Source organism: Macrobrachium rosenbergii, chromosome 43 (assembly GCF_040412425.1).
Source record: "Macrobrachium rosenbergii isolate ZJJX-2024 chromosome 43, ASM4041242v1, whole genome shotgun sequence".
In the NCBI taxonomy this organism is placed as follows: domain Eukaryota; kingdom Metazoa; phylum Arthropoda; class Malacostraca; order Decapoda; family Palaemonidae; genus Macrobrachium; species Macrobrachium rosenbergii.
Genome location: NC_089783.1, coordinates 41,734,125 through 41,754,795, shown reverse-complemented (window position 1 = coordinate 41,754,795; position 20,671 = coordinate 41,734,125). Strand labels below are relative to the sequence as shown.

At 35.6% G+C, this 20,671-nt stretch overlaps 1 protein-coding gene and 1 long non-coding RNA gene across 2 annotated transcripts in view; one reads left to right on the top strand and one right to left on the bottom strand.

Moving 5' to 3' along the window:
* Positions 1 to 4,940: 4,940 nt before the first annotated feature.
* On the bottom strand, positions 4,941 to 7,217 carry LOC136828810 (uncharacterized). Its single transcript, XR_010850236.1, has 3 exons — positions 6,999 to 7,217; positions 6,661 to 6,803; positions 4,941 to 5,121 (listed from the first exon to the last, which is right to left on the bottom strand). It is a non-coding gene; the product is annotated as an uncharacterized lncRNA (long non-coding RNA).
* Positions 7,218 to 19,689: 12,472 nt separating this feature from the next.
* LOC136828809 (subgroup A Rous sarcoma virus receptor pg950-like) overlaps positions 19,690 to 20,671 on the top strand; it is a 16,375-nt gene continuing 15,393 nt past the window's right edge. Inside the window, exon 1 of the mRNA XM_067087041.1 lies at positions 19,690 to 19,796. The gene's annotated coding sequence lies outside the window, so the exon portion shown is untranslated. The remainder of the gene's footprint in view (positions 19,797 to 20,671) is intronic.

Below are 20,671 nucleotides of genomic sequence, written 5' to 3'. Positions count from 1 at the left end.
AGTAAAATGAACTTAACTTTGATAGGAATCTGGAGACTTTATCAAATTACACATTCCGAAATTATCAAACTTTTCTCTTACACAATTGTTCTGTGCATTTATACAATTAATAACAGGAACTCATTTAAACTGGATGTATCTAGCGGAGATATTTATTCAGGAAAAGTTACAAGCTTTCCGAAGTCATGGGAAGTGTGTAACTTTTCCTGAATAAATATCTCCTCTACATACCACCCAGTTTAAATAAGTTCCTATAACAAAAAGCCCAAATTCGGTACCTTTACGACTTATGAAGTTACCGATTAAAACTACTAGTTTAAGGATTTCCTAGGGCACTTTCATCATTTTTCGTACCTTCCCTAAACTAACTGACTCCATGGTTTTCAACTGTCAATACGAATTCTGTCGTTTCCTAGTTCTTACTGAACATTTTCCCACTTCCGAATTTTATTTGTAATTAAACCTAAACTCCGAATTCTGTATTTCGGTACTTTTTATCACCAGCCCTCGAGGGAGAAATCCTAGTCTTGCTCTCCCTACACACATCGTATGTCTTGGTATCATGTGAAATACTTTGTAAATAGTAGAACACGATAGATTTTACTTTACAAAATTGAACCCCAGTATTAAAATTATTACTGCTATTTATAACAAAAAATCGAAAATCCCAGAAAGCGCAAAGAGAACACATCAGATCAACAGTTACCGGTTGAATATTATACGACAGATATCATGGAACTAACAGTTACCGGTTGGATATTATACGACAGATATCATGAAACTGAGTTCCATCTACGGAGAATAAATAAAATAGAATACAGAATTTAGGCCAAAGGCCAAACGCTGGGACCTATGAGATCATTCAACGCTGAAAGGGAAATTGACAGTAAGGAGGTTTGCAAGGTTTAACAGGAGAAAAACCTCGCAGTTGCACCATGAAACAATTGTTAGAGTGGAAAATCAGATGGAAGAAAGAGAATTTGAACGGAGGTGCATTAAAAGGAATGAAAGAGGTTGCAGTTAGGGACCCGTAAGTAATGCTTACAGAACACCACGTGAGATGCACTGACGGCAATGTAACCCACTACAGAGCCGTCCAAGGAGGTCTATCGTCATTCTCGCTTTCGTATTTCAGCTTCTGCGTCAGTAGTTGTTTCGGCTCCGGATAATTTTCCAATCTGCCGCGCCCAAGACTGTGATTTTCTCCTCGGTTCTATGCAAGAGTTAACGAAGATAATTATACCTCCCAAGTCAAGACAGAGACTTAAGCAAACTGCATGTTTGCACGTTGTGATCACATGATTTCCAATGATAGCGTTCGAGATATAAAAGCACTGGAGAACTAACAAGGCAATTTATCTACCAGCAGAAGACCGGTTTTCTCTGATAGGACAAGGCAGTTTGCTTTCATGGTGAGTTATGAGTAATTGACCCGTCTCTCTTGAACTGGCCTAAACTGGTTATCATGCAGACTTAAAAAGAAAAAAAAAAAGAAAAAGGATGGATGGTTAGATATTATAATACAGCTGAGAAAACTAATGCTATGTGCTTATCTTTAATCTGCCATTTGCATTCACTTTTTGTGAACTCTGCCAACCAACTCCACCACACGCACACATACGCAAACTTCCACCCTCCCCCACTCTAATACACAGGCATGCTCACGAACACGCACACATACTGGGCGTGTACAGATGTAGCTTATAAAACTAGGAAAGAAAGTTTTCTGCAGATAATTTTATCCCTAATTTGATTATATATATACATATATATACATTATATATATATACATATACATTATATATATATACATATACATTATATATATACATATACATTATATATATATACATATACATATATATACATATACATTATATATATACATATACATATATATATATATAATATATACTTATACAATTATACATATATACATATACATATATATACATATATATACATATATATATATATATATATATATATATATATATATATATATATACATATATATATATATATATATATATATATATATTATCTCGAGTAAGGATAAAATTATTTGCAGAAAATTAGTTCCCTCTTGGATTTATGAGGTGCACACATCTCCATAGATAGCTCATCAGCAGCTTATAATTTTGGAGAACTAACAAAAATACAGCTAGATTACTTACCTTGTCTGAGTTATATAGCAGACATTGTACAAGTCGCAACTAGGATCTGGAGCAGCATACTTCACATTCTGAAAAAAAGAAATTGGCGGTAATAGCCTGCATTTCGATTGATTTTGGTTACTATTTTTTTGTTTATACTATTACTTTCGTCTATTATAATTTTATGAATTAGGTTTTATATACTGTAATTATACCTCTGCTTTAATCATTAGTAATACTATTCTTTTCTATAATAATGGCATTTTGGTATTGTTTTCTCACTATTCGTATAAAATATTCACAAAATTGTTCCTTTGTCTTATTACTAGACCTTACGCCAGTTTTCAATTTAAAACCCACAGTTCTGCACACCAAACTGTCACAGGGCAATATATTTTGGCAATTCTTGATGCCATGCTACCAAAAATGGGCCAGAAGAGTCGGGTATCGCAGTGACTAAACAGTTTGTCGTCGTTGCCTTACATTTTGTTCCCTTAGCAATCACAGGCGTACTTAACCAGATATTAATTATTTTCCGTAGACTACTACTAATGCCCGTAGTTTTCAATAAAGTAGCAGCCATTATGCCAATGTGCGAGTAAAATCAGGATTTTTCTCAGCAATACAGTTTAAGTAGCAAAGGCTAATCTTCCTTAGCTGGTGACGAGTTAATGTCACGTCACTCGAACCGATCAGCCTTTCTGTACCATTCATTCAGAATTGATTAAAGTTCTTTAACAAAAGTGCAAACGATGCCTGCAAAATTGTCAGTTTAACATAGCCCTTTAAATTCAACATGGTAGTCTTACTTTTCCTCAAGGTACCTATACAATGAAAGCCACCAAAGCTAATCAAATGTTCTAAATAGCAAGCCCACGCACCTCCCCCCCCTCTCTCTCTCGAGAGAGAGAGAAAGAGCGTGTTAAAGCTGTACCTGGGCAACTTTGCCCGTCTTGGTCTCCCTACATTAGTCTATGTTCTTGTACAGTAGCCTTTATCTACCAGTTATCTTTTATCTTTTATTAAGGTTACCAAAGTAACCTACTACAGTTTCGGTGTTCTTACAATATCCTTGTTTTTATATAGTAGTAATTTCCATAATAATTAGCCAGTGTCTTCCAATGGTAACAAGAGTAGAGCCTAGCATTCAGGAAGGCTGTTACCACATGTTTTATGCTCTGAAGCATTAGTTTTTGTTGTTAATTCATACCTTATACCATATGAATTTCAGCGAGGCTGAAGCGTTGTACATAGCCATCGAGTAACCACTCGATGGTCACCATCAGTAAGCAAAACAAGCCCATTGCTGTTTCTCTTGCTCTACGGCCAAGCTTTCGCAACGTTCACCCTCACTGACTGTCATCCACACAAGCTACTCTAAAAACTTAGTACTTTTAACATCGGCAACAACCAACCACAGTTTCTCTCATTTACTCCTGGACTAGTTGAGAAAAAGTTTTACCTTAAAGTAATAACTGACAGACTCCAATAACTAAGATTAGAAGAGTTAAAACTTTCCCTCGGAAACTACTTCCTCTTCCCACTGAATCGAATGCTTATCTAAAAAAGTTTATAATGTAATGGTTATAAGCAGTTTAAATTTCACCTACCTCATACTCTTCCCACTTCTCTTTACCAGTGCGCATTTTACTCTATAGAACTGTGTGACTGTCCCTCTAACCTCTTTCAGAACATCTAATTGGATACTTGTCATCTCAACGTGAACAAATCTATTCGTTGTCTAACCAGTATCCGTAGTAGTAGTTCGGCTTATACATTACTTGGGATCTATTTACTGAACAATAGTCTACTTCCAATACTGTTCAGAGGTTTGATCGTTTTAACTAAGCATAATTACTGTTCACATTCTCATGTTGGGTACGCTATGGTTGAAAAATCTGTATAACCGTACTTATTTTTCTTAACCCACAGCAATCAAAATTAAGTACCTACAAACCACTATATATATAAGCTTTAGCTTGATAATAGTTTTTTCATTCATATACGAAAGTGAGCTTAAAACATTAACACCGATCACGTATCCTGCTACTACTGCTAGCTACTTTTATACTTTTTATATTCGGTCTTCAGTATTGAACGGAGGATAAAAACCGTGCTAATTAATCACAATAGCAACCGAATCCTTTGATAAACTAAATTTGGCTCTTAACTTTAAAGCTCTTACAACAAAACTTGGTCAAATGAGACTAAAGTCCTACACCTTTAAGATCACAAGATATTCAAATTTAAAGATTGACTGCAGTTTGTCATTGGTGTTTCAACTGCTATTAAAAGTTTATAATTTTCTAATTAGTGTTTAAGACAAACCAGGCCCCTGGAATTTCAGGCAACTTCGTTTAACCAAATTTACCTCAAACAGATACCTGTGACTGGTAATTTGAAGAGTTTTGCATCCGAAATACAGTTCGGTCTACTGTACAAGCCTAATGTAGTTACATTTTTTCTCATAACTGTAAACATTTTTTCTCATACCTGTAAAGTTATGTTTAATAAGTCACTACTATATATTACATTTGTGTTCATGACTTTAGAAACAATCAGGTTCTTGAGATTACCAACCCCATACCTCCATTAAGGCTACAAAAGCTTTACACTTTTTTGTGGGTTGAATAGGAAAAAAATTCTGCCTTGCGATACAAAGTTGTTTGCACCAAATTCTAGTTTCCAGGCAGTATAATGGGAGGTCACAACCACAGAATAGCAAGACACCAGCTTTTAACCTAACTTTAGAACCAAATCGAGAATGGGGAAAAAAATCAAAGGTGAGATAGGCACCTAATTACTTTAATGATTCATTTGTAGTTTTCATCACTAATGATTCAGTTTCCATCACTAAAATCCCAGTCTTCATTCCGATGATAAGTTTTGTCTGTAGAGCAAGGTCCACGACAGGACTAGCTATAATTTCTTGAAAACTGCTGCCAACTTCAGTCTTTTTGTTAACCTGAAATCAGAACGAAAAGAATTACTGCCTAGATATGTTCATTTCACCAAAGAACCCAACAAATTATTACTAGTAAGCCAAAAGTTGAGATTACTGAACACTGCGCTAACACTAAACAAATTTTACGTTAAATTAGGTACTTAAGAAAATTTTATGAAATTTGACACCATACAAATATGAAGTTATACCTTACACAGTATAATAAGGGTGTTACTGCAGTAAGAGGCAACACGCCATAATGGCAAAAAGGTTTTTCTGACTGATTTTGATGTGTTTAGCACGAATTTAACCTTCGATTTCGTCGGAAATTAACGGTTTTGGAGCTAACTCCATGTACATAAGTGGACCAAAAACCAATTTCCGACGAAATTCAAGGTAAAACATACTTAACACATCAAAAAATCAAACATTTCCTTATCAGTGAAACCCACACAACCTAACCTAACCTCTCACAGAAGTACCCAGGTCACAGCCCCTAACCCTAACTTGTCACTCGACTACCCAGGTCACAACCCTTAACTTATGCATGACCAAAGGACGAAAAATAAGGGGTACCGTAGAACTATACAGTAGCTCCGTGGTGGTGACTGCCTTCTGACTTAACTTTTTCTACATTTTTTGGTTGTTAATTATAAATTTACCTTTAATTTTTGGCACTCGTGTAATTAACCTGAAGTCCACCCAACAAGGGGTTTCCATACGCGATCTTCACAAGACAGAGCACGGGTACATCTGTTTCGAACGGTTCATATCCCGTCCGGCAAGTGCAATAACTTAATGCATGGGTACCCAACCCCGCCCGGGCCAGTACTAAACACTGCGAAGGGTCATTCCATTTGGCCGACAAAAACATGCTGACACCTCCACAGTAGCCATGGCGAAACTAAATACACAGGCAGAATTCAAAATTTCAAACGATTCCCTCAGGGTACGCTGTCAAATGTAATTGGTGGTTTTTTGAAAACTAATAAACTGTCGTGTTTACTTAAACTATCATTGCGTCATCAAAACTAAAATGTGGGAGGAGCTAAATTTGTAAACAAACACACGAACACACTCAATCTCGGTGACAGCATACTGTGAGGATCTCAAGAGTACTGTGTTAAATGGGAGAAAATAATCCAGGTATTTCTAAGAAACTATCAATTTCCGACGAATTTTAATGTGAAATTTGTGCGAAACACATGAAAATGACCTGGAAGAGAATATTTCCTTGCCATTTGGCCGTGTTGCCTTTTACTGCAATTTGAAAATCACCTGGAAGAGTATATTTCCTTGCCATTTTTTACCTTTTACAATTTTAATAAGTTCAGTAAATAATTGAACGGTGCTGAAAGTCAATTTTTAAATTTATTACACTTTAAATATAAACTATTCACAACACCAGCTAACGACACTTAGATTATCTCCCAGTAACTATGGCAGGTCTTCCGACCCACCATAAAAACTTAAGGGGAAAACCTCCACCCCTTCAGCGGCACCGCCCCCAAAGAGGTAGAGGTCGAGTAGTATAGACTATTAACAACGAGAAGACCTCACCATTTGCTAATAAATTCACTACCAGGTGAACAAGTTTGAAGGCAGAACAAGTTGAAGGTAGGAGATATGTCAGATGTCTCAGAGCCAAGTCACATTGAGTTCGAAGAAACGGGTGTTGCACAACGTGGGTCGTTGTTCCACTCCTGCAGGAATACAGGAATAGAATTAAGCACTGCTAAACGAAATAAGCTTCAAGTAGAAGTTCATAAAGCAACAGTCTGCTAATCAGGCATTTAAGATATGAATATATTTAAACAGTCACCGCTGAAAACTAACAGACTAATCTTGCTCACGTACCCGTACAAGTTAAAGTACATTACACTGACATTTACAGTTACCTTAAACTCGTTGAGCAGAAAATCCACGCAGACGACTCAACTCAATTGATTACTACTGCCACATTCGTTAACATGCCACCGAACAAAACTACGCGAAATATCAATACCACGAATATAGAACACGAAGGAGAAATCCGATAAACACACACAAAAAAATTAAATAAATAAATAAATAAATATCCACCCACAGGGTACCATATAGGCTGAAGTGACACGACTGAATAGTGAATACGTGCGTGTGCTTTCGCCAATGCCCATCAGCCAAGGACAACGGAGGCCTGAAACGTCGTACTGAAATATGCCAAGGATGAGCCGCTGAAACTAAATACGCTTGGAAAGAACAGCTGCTCGTCTCGTGCGGCCAAATCGAGAACTACAACATTTTTTGGTTTGTGCGGTATAGAAATCTCTTTTAATTCACATATCTTCCGCTTGGCGGAAAGGTGATGAAAATATCAAACACTTGCGCTGATTTGACTTAAAACAATAATAAAAGTTTTGTTATTTTTACATTTGTCAAATTGACATTCAAATTCAAAACATTTACTTTTCACAAACGCACTTTCACTTTAATTACAAAATGATCACTGAGCAAGGTGCTCGCTACTGAAATCTGTTTGTCTCTTGAACTTATTAAAAAGTACAGTATAGCATAATTAATCCTGCCTCCTCTCGCATGCGGTGTTTCACATTCCCAAGTACAGCAGAATTTTCTACTGAATCTGGGAAATTATTCAAAATTACTCCATTACGATTTTGAAAATAATAACGGCCAAGATTATAATGCCTATCATTTAAATATCCTTGTAATACATGATCATCCGCAAATTTTATATCAGCTAGATCATCAGGAACATAATGTTAACAAAATATATATACCTACGTCCTGCAGCTTTATTTTGATAGACAAAACCACTACCATTCACTTTGACAACCGAATGACCTGTTGCTGGAACGCTGCTCCTTACGTAAGTTGTCAAACTCCTACAATTTGTAGTTAATCAGCTGGCACCTCAAAACTCTTATATCCTCTAATTTCCAATGAAGTCCCATTCTGACCTGCCTCTTGCAAAGCTATTAGATGAATATTAATAGTCTGAAAATATGCAAGCAAATCAGTTATATTTTTCCTCACACTATTTACATTCAAAGATATAATATCAAGTGTAAGAGATTTTCTAAGAAATTTTCTTTTTCAAACCACGCACAATAAAAGGGACATTCGTTTTGTGCAACTTCTTTTGTCCTTGTATTCTGTAACAGTATATATGACGTGTGCGAAAACATCAACCAGTTTTTCCTTAAAATCTATGGTAATGCAAGATCTATCCTCCTTTTTAACACATATTCTCATCACTATTAACATCCACCCTGAAACTAGTAACAGCGTTGTTAATCACTTTAACAAGAGGTATATTCAGTACTTTATGAGTAAACATTTCTCAGAACGTTCCCAACAACTTGTCTGGCCTGTATGATCCATCAGCCTCCTTACGAAATCCCTTTATAAGATCATTACATGGAGCTTGGGCTCTCTCATGATACACAGTTAGTTGATCTTTGATTCTGCAATTTCACACGCTCTTCCTATAGGTTATTACCAAAATTTACCTGATTTATGGCAGACTAAATTTCGGAATTTTACCATTTTTGGCCCCCGTTGTCATACCTAGTTACTAGTATTACAGAACCGCACAGTTAAAGCATCTGGGTTCATTTTTTTTTATTAATTTTATCACCATTCACTTTTGACTCTTGTGATTTTCCACAAAGCGATAACGATTCTCATTAAGACACTTCCAGGTCAATGACCCACTGATAGCATTTATATTACAAGTTATTCTAGTGCGTAAACAGAGCAACATTTAAATCCTAGACGCATAATAAACTGTCTTGCCACTGAAGGACCCCTAACAAGTGCAAGTGATGGTCGTTAAGCATAGACACGAATAGCCATCGTCACTTGGCGTTTTGCCCAAATAATTTGTTCATTTCCAGGCACATCTTCTGGGCCCAGGTATGTAGGACACTCAAATATAATTCCACCGGCTTTTTCACTGAAGCATTCTCAAAACCTTTCTTAGTTAAAATAGGAACGGCTAATTTATCTTTTACCGTAATACATGGGATGTATCTTCCTTCCTTACAAAAACTTCAAATTCTAGATGACAATTACAAGGGCGAACCGCCCAATTTACCTTACAGAGGTCATCCATTTTATTTTTTCTTGAATAATAAAGACAAAAACCGTTGTGGTTTAAAAATACCTTAAATTTAATGAGCTGGAGTAATGCTTTCTATTATGACTTTCCTCCTCTCATCCTTGGTTAAAAGTGCGGCCACATCCTTACTACCATAAAGGAATATTCTTTTCTTAATTATCTTGTTTTCAATCGTTGCTAATGCCTTTCTTCACCACCGCTGCTACACACTCTTATATCAGCAGCATATCAGCTGCAGCACAGAGATCAGATATATGGACTACTGATAAAAGAACTGATGAATGGAATTCTGCGTGGAAACTGTGCATTCTCTGTGAGAAGCCTTTTCCAAAAGGAAATATGCTGTTATAATATCTGTATGTATATTACATAAACGACACGCACACATCATATCTCTCTCTCTCTCTCTCTCTATCTTTCTCTCTCTCTCTCTCTCTCTATTTATATATATATATATATATATATATATATATATATATATATATATATATATATATATATATATATATATCTATATATATATGAATTTAACTGTAACCTCAAAAAGTACAACCCTCGACCACACTGTCGCACTATATTTCTCACATGGTTTGCAATGTTTTGGCGGCTGAGGCGTGCATGAACCTCATTCTTAACGGCATTTGGCATTTTAACAGGTATAAAAGAAAAGCATGCAAATCATCAAGATTCGGAGTTTCAGCCAATAATATATATATATATATATTATATAATATATATACATGTATATATATATATATATATATATATATATATATATATATATATATATATATATATATATATACATACATACATAAATACATATTTGTATACATATATATATATAGAATTTACATACATTCAAACATACAATTTCAAAGGGCATATTTATTTACGGAAAATATTATCATCGGAAATTGATGCTACTTCATCCTTAATAAATTCACTGTATTTTTCTGATTTTTTCCTTGCAGGATATATTTCCATCATCACCTAATTTCTTCAAAAGAAAAATTTATTTTCTTTATTCATTGTCAGAGGGAAAGGTGTGCGGCAACACAGATGAATTAATTTGTCTCAAGACTGACAATAATGATTTGTTCATTCCTCCAGAACTTGTCGTCAATGACTTGTGCTACAGAATTTTACACTGGGCTGTTGTCACTATTACTTGCAAACGAAAAATTCTCTCTAAATCACCAGTCTAAAACGCTTTCTCTATCTGGCTGGTAGAATATGTCGGTGAACCATTATTATAAAAGCTCTCTGTCTGTCTGTCTGTCTCTCTCATCATTGTCCTAGAAATTCTGTTATATTACCATACTTCTCTCTCTCTCTCTCTCTTTCTAATCATTGTCCTTGAATTTCTGTTATATTACTATACTTCTCTCTCTCTCTCTCTCTCTCTCTCTCTCTCTCTCTCTCTCTCTCTCTCTCTCTCTCTCTCTCTCTCTCATCATTGTCCTTGAAATTCTGTTATATTACCATACGTCTCTCTCTCTCTCTCTCTCTCTCTCATCATCGTCCTTGAAATTCTCTTATATTACTATACTCTCTCTCTCTCTCTCTCTCTCTCTCTCTCTCTCTCTCTCTCTCTCTCTCTCTCTCTCTCTCTCTCTGTCTTGCTTGTTAAACACTTAAATGTCAACATATTAAAGACAGAATATACTTGGATTTAATTTTTTTTTCACTGTTTTAAGCCTTGTGTATAGAAACCGGCTCACTGTTGACGATATATGCATATGCACCCAAAATAAACTGTACAGCACTGGGTGTTTGTGTGAGATTTTCAATGAAATGATGGGGGATGACAACTTGGTTGCAGGGGCACCGTAAATGTAAATGTTTGCTTTATGTTTGTGATCTTAATCGTCTTCCTGTAAAGAGCCGTCTGGCTCTCATGACAAAAGATGGCAGCGTCTTCAACTTGAAGATTCTGAGTACCACTCTACTGGCTATTATTGCTTGTTATGCCTATATTCTCGCTTGGAAATCTTTGCATATGCAATCTGGTGGCAGACTGCATCTTGTAGAGGGTTGGCTACTGAATGTTTTTTTTTTATTTAAATTAAAATACGCGTTTCTGACATTCTGTATTGACATCCAAATTTGCTAAAAGTTTTTTTATCTTATCTAATTTTTGCGGTGATGGATTTCTATCTACTCATTAAACTTTTAAAGCAGGTGGAGATGACCAAACGTTTGTAGGACTTTTTTGTTCAGTGACGATGGTAATGAACAGATCTTAGATACACATGATTTCAGTGACAGGCTTGTCGTTTTCTCTTCAGAGAATTGTATATTATATTACACACACACACATATATATATGTGTGTATGTGTATATATATATATATATATATGTGTAGTATATATACAATATACATACATACATACATATATATATATATATATATATATATATATATATATATATATATATATATATATATATATATATATATATACTGTATATCTGCAGATCAGATCATTAAGCCAACAAGAACAATTTGTACTGTTTAATCCTTACAATATCAATTTAATTAGCCAATTTTCATCAACAAAACACATTCTCTGAGAAATCAATCTGGGTCTCCTGAGAAATTTGTGTATTTTGCCTTTGACATAGCAATCTCTACTCACCAATTTTTCGAAATACCATAGGTTTAAGTGTTACTTTTGTTAAAAACCAAGGCATTCTTAAACAAGAAAATAACAGATTAGGGAGAAGCACCGTAAGTAACCAATGCTAATTCAACGGAAAATGGAAGAAAGATATAATGAATGAAGAAAACAAATGATCTTTTATATTAACAAGAGATATGCAGCTGTACTTAAGTCATACATAAAGATAATAAATAAATACTAAACGGAAACATAAACTAGACAAAGCATCAGTTGGCCCTGTTTCAGGAAACTTACGACCACATCAAGCAGGTAGAATTTGCAGGTGTTTATGAAAGAGGGAACAGGTTTGGCAATGGGCACTCTCTCAACCGCCCCCCACCTGTAACGTTTTCGTCATAAATTCATTTGTTTGGTTCGGGGAGACTGGGATCTCTTCATGCAAATGGAATCATTTCCCCGGGTCAGGTATTCTCAAGTTTTATCTCGACGCCTGATCTTTGTAACACAGCCATACTAACTGAGTGTTTTTATACCCAATTCTAAAAGAAATATGTCAATACTTATCTATGTTTCAAGGGCATTTCCTTAGGTTACATACTGAGGAAAATGCACGATTTAACACCTTATGGAATATTATGTGGGGCTGTGCAGATCTTCAGTAAAGCCCAATTATGTATGTACATTCTTTGACAAAACATTATGTGAGAAAACTCTGAAACAGATATGCTTCAATACTTATATGTTTCAAGGGTATTTCATCAGGATACACACTGAGGAAAATGTAAGATTTAATATCTCATGGAAAAGGGAAATATTATCTTCAGTAAAGCCCAATTATGTATATACATTCTATACCATACCATTAAGTGAGAAAACAATATAACCGATATGCTTCAAAACAAGTCGAAAATGCGTACATCGCGACCTTGTCAACGATCGACCGGATTACTGTCATTCTTAAAATATCATGGGTTTATTGAAGATGAATAATTCGGAATCGATATTTTGTACCAGACATCTGATTAAAGGGTTTGGAGATCTCAGTGCTTATCTAGGTCCATAAGAAACCGGATTTATTGCATCGCTCTGTCAATCTTGACATCGTTTGTCATAAAAAAGGTGGAGGGTCAGTGATTACTATTCTATATTTTGCTTTTTCCAACGGGTTGACCTTGAGGATTCCTATGCAGAAATGTAGTCTGGTGCATGAAGATTCTGATGCGAAGCAAACTAACCGTGCAATTATGTTATAAATAGATGGAAATAATTTTTTTCTTGTGTGTTCCGAGAGCAGTCTATGTGATATTTGTTATCCTAGGCCAATAGAAATAAATAAATGTTCCAATCTTGTTTTTGTTATATAAGATTCTATAATGAGGTAAGCTTTACAGATAGTATAAACAATACTTGGTCTTTCCTACAGACACATACACAGGCACACAAACTGAGCTCGCATTTGCAAGGCCCGTTCCATCCAGCCAACCTAGCTGTGAATGGGTACCAAGGTTACCCAGGGCAACGGGAATTGGCATGGGGCCATGACCGTCATCCCTTCAGGCTTGCTGAGAGCAGAAAGACAAAACTTGTGACACGACGCTCCCCTTCTGAGAGAGAAAACGGCATATGATGAACGAATACACACATGCATAATATATAAATTTATATGTATGTACATATATATATATATATATATATATATATATATATATATATATATATATATATATATATATATATATATATATATATATATATATATCTTTATATGTATATAAATATATATAATATATATATACTGTATATATATGAGTGTGTATGTAAGTCTGTGTGTGCACGCGTGTGAATAGACAGATATATAGATGTGTGTAGTCTTTGTTTTCTAAAAGATTACTCACAATCGCGCAAAAGCAACCACATAAAGACTAGGAGAACGTAAAAGCAACCACATAAAGACTAGGAGAAAGATGAGAAGAGATGTTCTTGACAAAGCAAATAAATAAAACGTGCTGCCTTACTCATCATAACATTAACAAAGGAAACCCTCAAAATAACCCTTTTTGTATCTGTCTGGCGTATTTTTTTTTTAATAGGAAAAGAGACAGATAACTTTCGTCACGCTATGAATCATGGTATATCCTTTGATCTTTGGTAAGATGCGCAAATGTTTTGGGGACACCATAAACTTTGTTTAAATATTATAGTATCCTTAGCCATTGTCAACAGATATGGAATACTGAAAAAACTGCATGAAATCAGATTTTATCAGAGAAAAGAAAATGTGCTATACATGAGGGACAGTAGAACTGCAGTAATTTTTTTTTTTAATAAAGTGCCTTTTTCATGAGCAATGTAATGCCTTCACTGGGGTCAGACCCAAAATAAAAGTATAGAAATAAGTGTAAGAAAAAGATATAAAAGTATAGAAATAAGTGTAAGAAAAAGATAAGGGCGTATAACACTGATGTAAGCGGCATGCATACCTTTTATAGAATGGTGGATTACAAGATCAGAATAAAATCACGCGCGATGAGCATCTTTTTCTCTGAGCAACAAAGAAAGACTCTCTTTCCACGTCCAGCTGGTAAGAGTGGTCTTTGAAAATGACGAATTAACTCATTTGCTCATCTAATGCTTAACCTCTTCGTGTAGTAACTATCTATTTTCTCTTTTTGAAATGATTTACGTACAAATGCATACACTGTATTATGTAATGAGTGACTAACAGTATCAAATGTCATTCTTAGGAAACCACTTTCAAGAGCGTGGAAATTTTAACAACAAAGAATTTTACTAAGAAGAGTCAGGACAGGTAGGAGGTTTGGGAAAAGATCCAGGGTCAGGATAATCCTAATTATGTAGGAGTACACCGGATGGACTGACCATTTCCTGCGTTGGGTGAAAGCTGTAGCACAAAAGAGCATTGTTAGTGGAGATGGCCTTTGTATCATTATTAAATGTTATTATTCTTGTTATTGTTCTTGTTGTCGCGTGTTAATGTTATTTTCATTACTGATAAAGCTGTTGTACGCTGTTAGAGTTTTTAGTTTTCTGTAAAAGAAAACCGTTGAGATGGCTTTGTCTGTCCGTCCGCACTTTTTCTGTCCGCCCGCAGATCTTAAAACTACCGAGGCTAGACAGCTGCAAATTGGTATGTTGATTATCCACCCTCCAATCATCAAACACACCAAATTGCAACGCTCTAGTCTCAGTAGTTTTTATTTGTTTTAAGGTTAAAGTTAGCCATAATCGTATTTCTGGCACCGCTATAGGTACCAACAACACAGGCCACCACCGGACCGTGACTGACTTTCATGGGCCGCGGCTGAGAGTTCCATGGGCCGTGGCTGAAAGTTTCATACAGCATTATATGCTGTACAGAAAACTTGATTGCGCCGAAGAAACTTCGGCGCATTTTTTACTTGTCATTATTTTATGCCTATAGCTATCGGAGGTATTTACGTTTGAGAGTATAAGCACATTTCTTGCATGTGCTAAATACCCCTTCACCTCACTTTTCCTTTTCCCTTGGCAGCCGTGACCGTGGCCTCATAATGAGTTTGTTATCAACAATGAAGCCATTGTTAAATGCATGTTTGGCAACAGCATTATCCTTTTTACTTTTTGTTCGATCTAATATTCAAATAAAGTTCTGAAGTCAATACTAGAGTTCACACTACGCTGAAAATGATACTGGGCTTTTCTACTTTGGAGGCTATTATAATCTTATTCAGTTAGTTTTTATCTTCAGTATATAGCACAGGATATACTATGAGAATCCATCTGAAAGTGATACAGAGGTATGTTGCAAAATGGAACCTATCTTCTGCAACTCGTGAACACCCGTCTCGTGACTCGGCAACTGGTGATGCAAAGCCTTTTTCGTGTTCACGTATACCAGTGATTGTTATTTCATTTCCTATTACATATGGTTGCAAAAGACTGCTTATATTTCATAAAAAAAAAAAAAGTCACGATGTCTTAAGTAAGCTTTTCGCTTCATTCGAAACCGAACCTTTTTCAACGGGGTTGGCAAAAAGGAAAATTACTAAAAGCAAAATACTGATTGGAAAATCCTTCAGTAAGTTCCCTCCAGTAACATAAGAGATTATATTTTCGATGACATCTGACTGTTTAAACGGCGACTTCCTACCATCTGAGATACCCAAATACTATAACAAAATCTATAAAATCAAAGACGCAAAGGGTTAGGCAAATACCTCCAAAATACGTTTTGTTCAGTTCCATAGATTCCATTTGAGAATACATTTAACAAAAGAGACACAGCTTGTCTTTATATTATATTCTCTTTATAAGAATTACAAAAAACTGTTATCTTTTTTTTTAAAGATAACTCTTTTCTGTACTGCATATAAAGCGAGTATAATATAAAGATAAGCTGTACGTGTGAAGAATATACTTTTTGGGAGCACGAGGAATTGCTTCATCTTAAGACCAACAGAGCAGCTGTGATCAGGAGATTGCAATACTTTTTTGAGCAACAAAGAAGCTTATGACTCATAGAGAAGATAACTATGTGTCTCGGTGAAGAGCAGATTTCTTCAGACTGTCAAGAGAATACTAAATTCTTTTTCTTTTCCAAATTTTGTTCATGGAGCATAGAAAGTTTTGAACCAGTGATTTATGATAAAGTAAATTCGCTCTTCAGCTTTGTTAAAGCACTGTGATTAAATATTTTGCGTTTACGTGTTCAGAGTGGTGATTTGTTAAACATTTTCGGTTTCATAATTAAATATTTTGCGTTTACGTGTTCAAAGTGGAAAAAATAAGATTTGTCTAATAGGCGTTCACTGAACAGCATTCGGTTTCACTGCCTATTTATACTGTATTATCTACACCCTGTTCTAGAGGAATGTGAGTATGAATATACCTAGGAAACTATATGGCAGGCATATAACGAATGCTCTTGAAATATGCATTTGAAAATTAATGATATCCATTTACCGTCATTTTATGTTATAGTAGGATTTTCGATTTCTTTCCAACATTTCAGATTTTTCCCATGAGGTCTGTTAGTATGTCAAGAAATTTTCAAACCAGACCCTTGCTTTTTATAACGGGACACGTGACGTGCCAAAAATATCCAAATATATTTGGACTCATCCAGATTAATCCGGGGGTTACTCGCTCACGATGAAAATTTCCTATAGTTACGAATTAGTTTTCGTGTAACGAACTTTTCACTTGAAAAAAGATGAAATTTGTATCTATGATTGTTCACTTGGACGGCACAGGACGGCCATATATTTTCCAAGCATTTAGTTTATCAGAAAATTCAACCTTGATGTTACTTGTCATAGTAAAAAGACATTGTATTTCTATGAGGCACCCTCAGTTGTCTTGAGCAAGACAGAGAGAGAGAGAGAGAGAGAGAGAGAGAGAGAGAGAGAGAGAGAGAGAGCGTTTATAATCTATTTTTCTTCAGAAGCGATCAAATATTTTACTGTAGCAAATCGGTTTACTATGTTTAGCGGTGCACTGAAATACACTAATCCCTTTAGGTGCTCTGTAATCCGATGTTCTAGCTCATTATGAAACGCAGTTGCCTCAGAATCATATGCTACATCCAATTAAAGTCCTCTGTTGCTTGCAAAATGCAAATGTTGTGTAAATGCTTATCAATGCATTTTGTAAAGGAAAATAAATGTAATGGAAAATATAAGTAAATATAAACACATTTCTTGCATAAAAAAGCAATACCGATTAAATAAAATAAATCAAGGAAGCAATTTTAATCTTAAAAAGAGGCTCAGTTTTATACGTTGCAATGATGTATTTTGGAAAGGAAGAAGCGATACATAATTCAATAGACTTATCAGAATTAAGCAAACGGAAGTGAAATGTTGTGAGGGAAGGCGGAGGGTCCTGCATGCTTCATAATAATCGAGTCCTATAGTAGGATAACTTGTTCTTAAGTTGTTGAAATAATTGCCAGGAAATGGAGTTACGAGTGGATTCAATGGAGTATGATTTCTCAATTTGTTATGACACACCCAATAACTGTCAATAATATTTTTTACGACAAAGCCTTGAGAATGGAGATTAAAATATCTTACTCTAACCTTGGCAAAAGCTTAGAGTAAAATCGAGGGAAGACTTATACCCGTGTAAGTAGTGAATTCTAAAGCCCTGTAGTTAGTGAAGAAAACCAACCAGATACTTTCATTAGATTATCTTGGTCTTTAAATGTTCATATTCTTTGTTGATTTCAAACTGTCATTCTATTCTTAAAGAAGGCTCTCTCTCTCTCTCTCTCTCTCTCTCTCTCTCTCTCTCTCTCTCTCTCTCTCTCTATCTGTATGTATGTATGTATGTATATATATATATATATATATATATATATATATATATATATATATATATATATATATATATATATATATATATATATGGTATAAAATCTTATTCACCTTGATGTGCCTATCCGAAACATAGACTTTACATTTAAGTGCGATCATCTACCTGTTTTACTGAACCTTTACTTTGCTTGTTTTATGTGTCTGGCAGTCCGTCTCTCTTTCTCTCTATCTCTCTCTCTCTCTCTCTCTCTCTCTCTCTCTCTCTCACACACACACACACAAAATCATATGAACTTGCTTCCTGCTTTCATCGCCCTCGTCCGCCAAGTCTTGTTTTGCGACCAAACTCTAGTCATGAAATTTCTATAAATAACACCTATATTTTGCCAAGATATCAACCAGCATCGTTTTTTTTTTTATTCTTCATAGGAATTTCATCTCAACGCCAAGCACTGCATCGGACTACTTCACGTACTGCCGAAACATTTCTTGAAGTATCGGGCGAAGAAAGCAGCGGAGCTTTTGATCCGTTATCATGACTGTTATCAAGTCGGTCGATGTTGCTACACTTTACTTGCGCCTACTGATGACACTGAGCCTTTATTGGCCGAAGCTGACGAAATTAGTACAAGGAATGAAGACACACAATCTTTATTCAGTGGGATGACCATAACTCTGGCTAATAGCGGAGTCATTCGAATGCAGGCTGTCATTTTTTGAAATGACGGGTACATTCGCCTTGAGTAAAAAGTCAAAAAAGAAAAAGGTTGAAATGTGCATATTCTCCTTCAACCTCTGTTGCAATGTCGCACATCTTGGCAAACCTTCGATGCAATTTACCTCCCTACCCTAGCGCCTGGAGGCCATAGGTCCCTCCCTCTGCCTCCAGAGACTTTTGACAGCATCATCATGTTCTATATAATTTAGCAATTAGAGTTGCTACGGCTCTGTTATAATTCACAAATAACCTTAATTACCGCTTGTCAATTTTGCTAAGGGTTCGTGTGAAGATCTGCCTCCCGTAGCCAATTATCTGTTTCACAAATCCTTCTCTACATCGTTAAGTTTACATCTCCCATTGCCTTCTACTCAATCGCACGCTGTAGGCTACTGCTGAGTCCGGGATATATTTGGGTGTGACGTCATGGGCAGAGAAAGAGCTATGTGTACTCTACGACAGCTGGGTGACGTCATTTACCAAGCGAGCTGGCTGAGCTGAACAGCCGACTGGCTGAGCGCACGAGTAGGTCAGGAAGGTGACGTCACGGTAAAGGTTAGCCAATCGCAAACTAGTTTCCTAGTCACACGTCACGGATTCTGTGACGTACCGGAAACAGAGCTATCCTACTGGTTGATTCAAGTTCTCTGCTTGTTATCATTTAGATACACTTATTTTTAACTATATCTAATAATTAATTTTTGTAAATAAGAAAAGTAGTGTAATTCTGTGACTCTTTTATAAACGGTGATATCGATAAAATGAAAGAAAACGGCATGAGAGTTATGCAGCCAAACTCCATTGTGCCAGTAACCGTTCGTATATATGCAGGCGGTGCATACGGGAGTCCACTCAGTTGACGTTCAACCGTTGATCTTTCTACGTGGTCATACGCTCCGCGAGCTCAAGTTCGGTAAGTGTTTTTTTCAACACAATTTCAGCTTATTCACCTCGGTGCCTTTGTAGATGCAGTAATACTGTGAGTAAAACAGTGAGAAATCCAAGTTATAAGTTGTGAACTGCCACAATATTTTCGTTGTTAGTTGTGACTCGTTTAGAAAATGCACCATCTCTTACTGGTACATACATGTTTAAACATCAGTTTATTTGTCTATCTAGTTACACACGCATACGCGCAAACGCACACAAACAAACAACACACACACACACACACACACACACACATATATATATATATATATATATATATATATATATATATATATATATATATATATATATATATATATATATATATATATATATATATATATATATATATATATATATATATATATATATATATATATAATTATATATATATATATATATATATATATATATATATATATATATATATATATATATATATATATATATATATATATATATATATATATTTATAAACACACACATTCAAGTGAACATAGGAGGCCTGTGTTTGTTTCTAAGCGCAAATTCTTTTCGTATCCGGTTGTAGTCACGAAAACGTTGCTAATCTGAAAGTGCCTCTACCGCAAGTTGAAACTACCTAGAATTCAGCTTGGAAGTTAACTGCTTCCACGAAAGTCGTAAGCCAAGGAACAGTGAGTGCATCGTGGGACGGACCGCGGGGGAGACACAGAGAGACGTTTCTCTGTCGGGAGATCAACGTTCACCCTTTATTCCTCATAGCGTGGGGTCGAGAATTCCGTATTCGTCACGGCTGATCGAAATAGGGAAGTGGGGAAACGAGCACCGACATACCAAGCACATAAATAGGAAATCCTCTACTGCATTTATTTAATG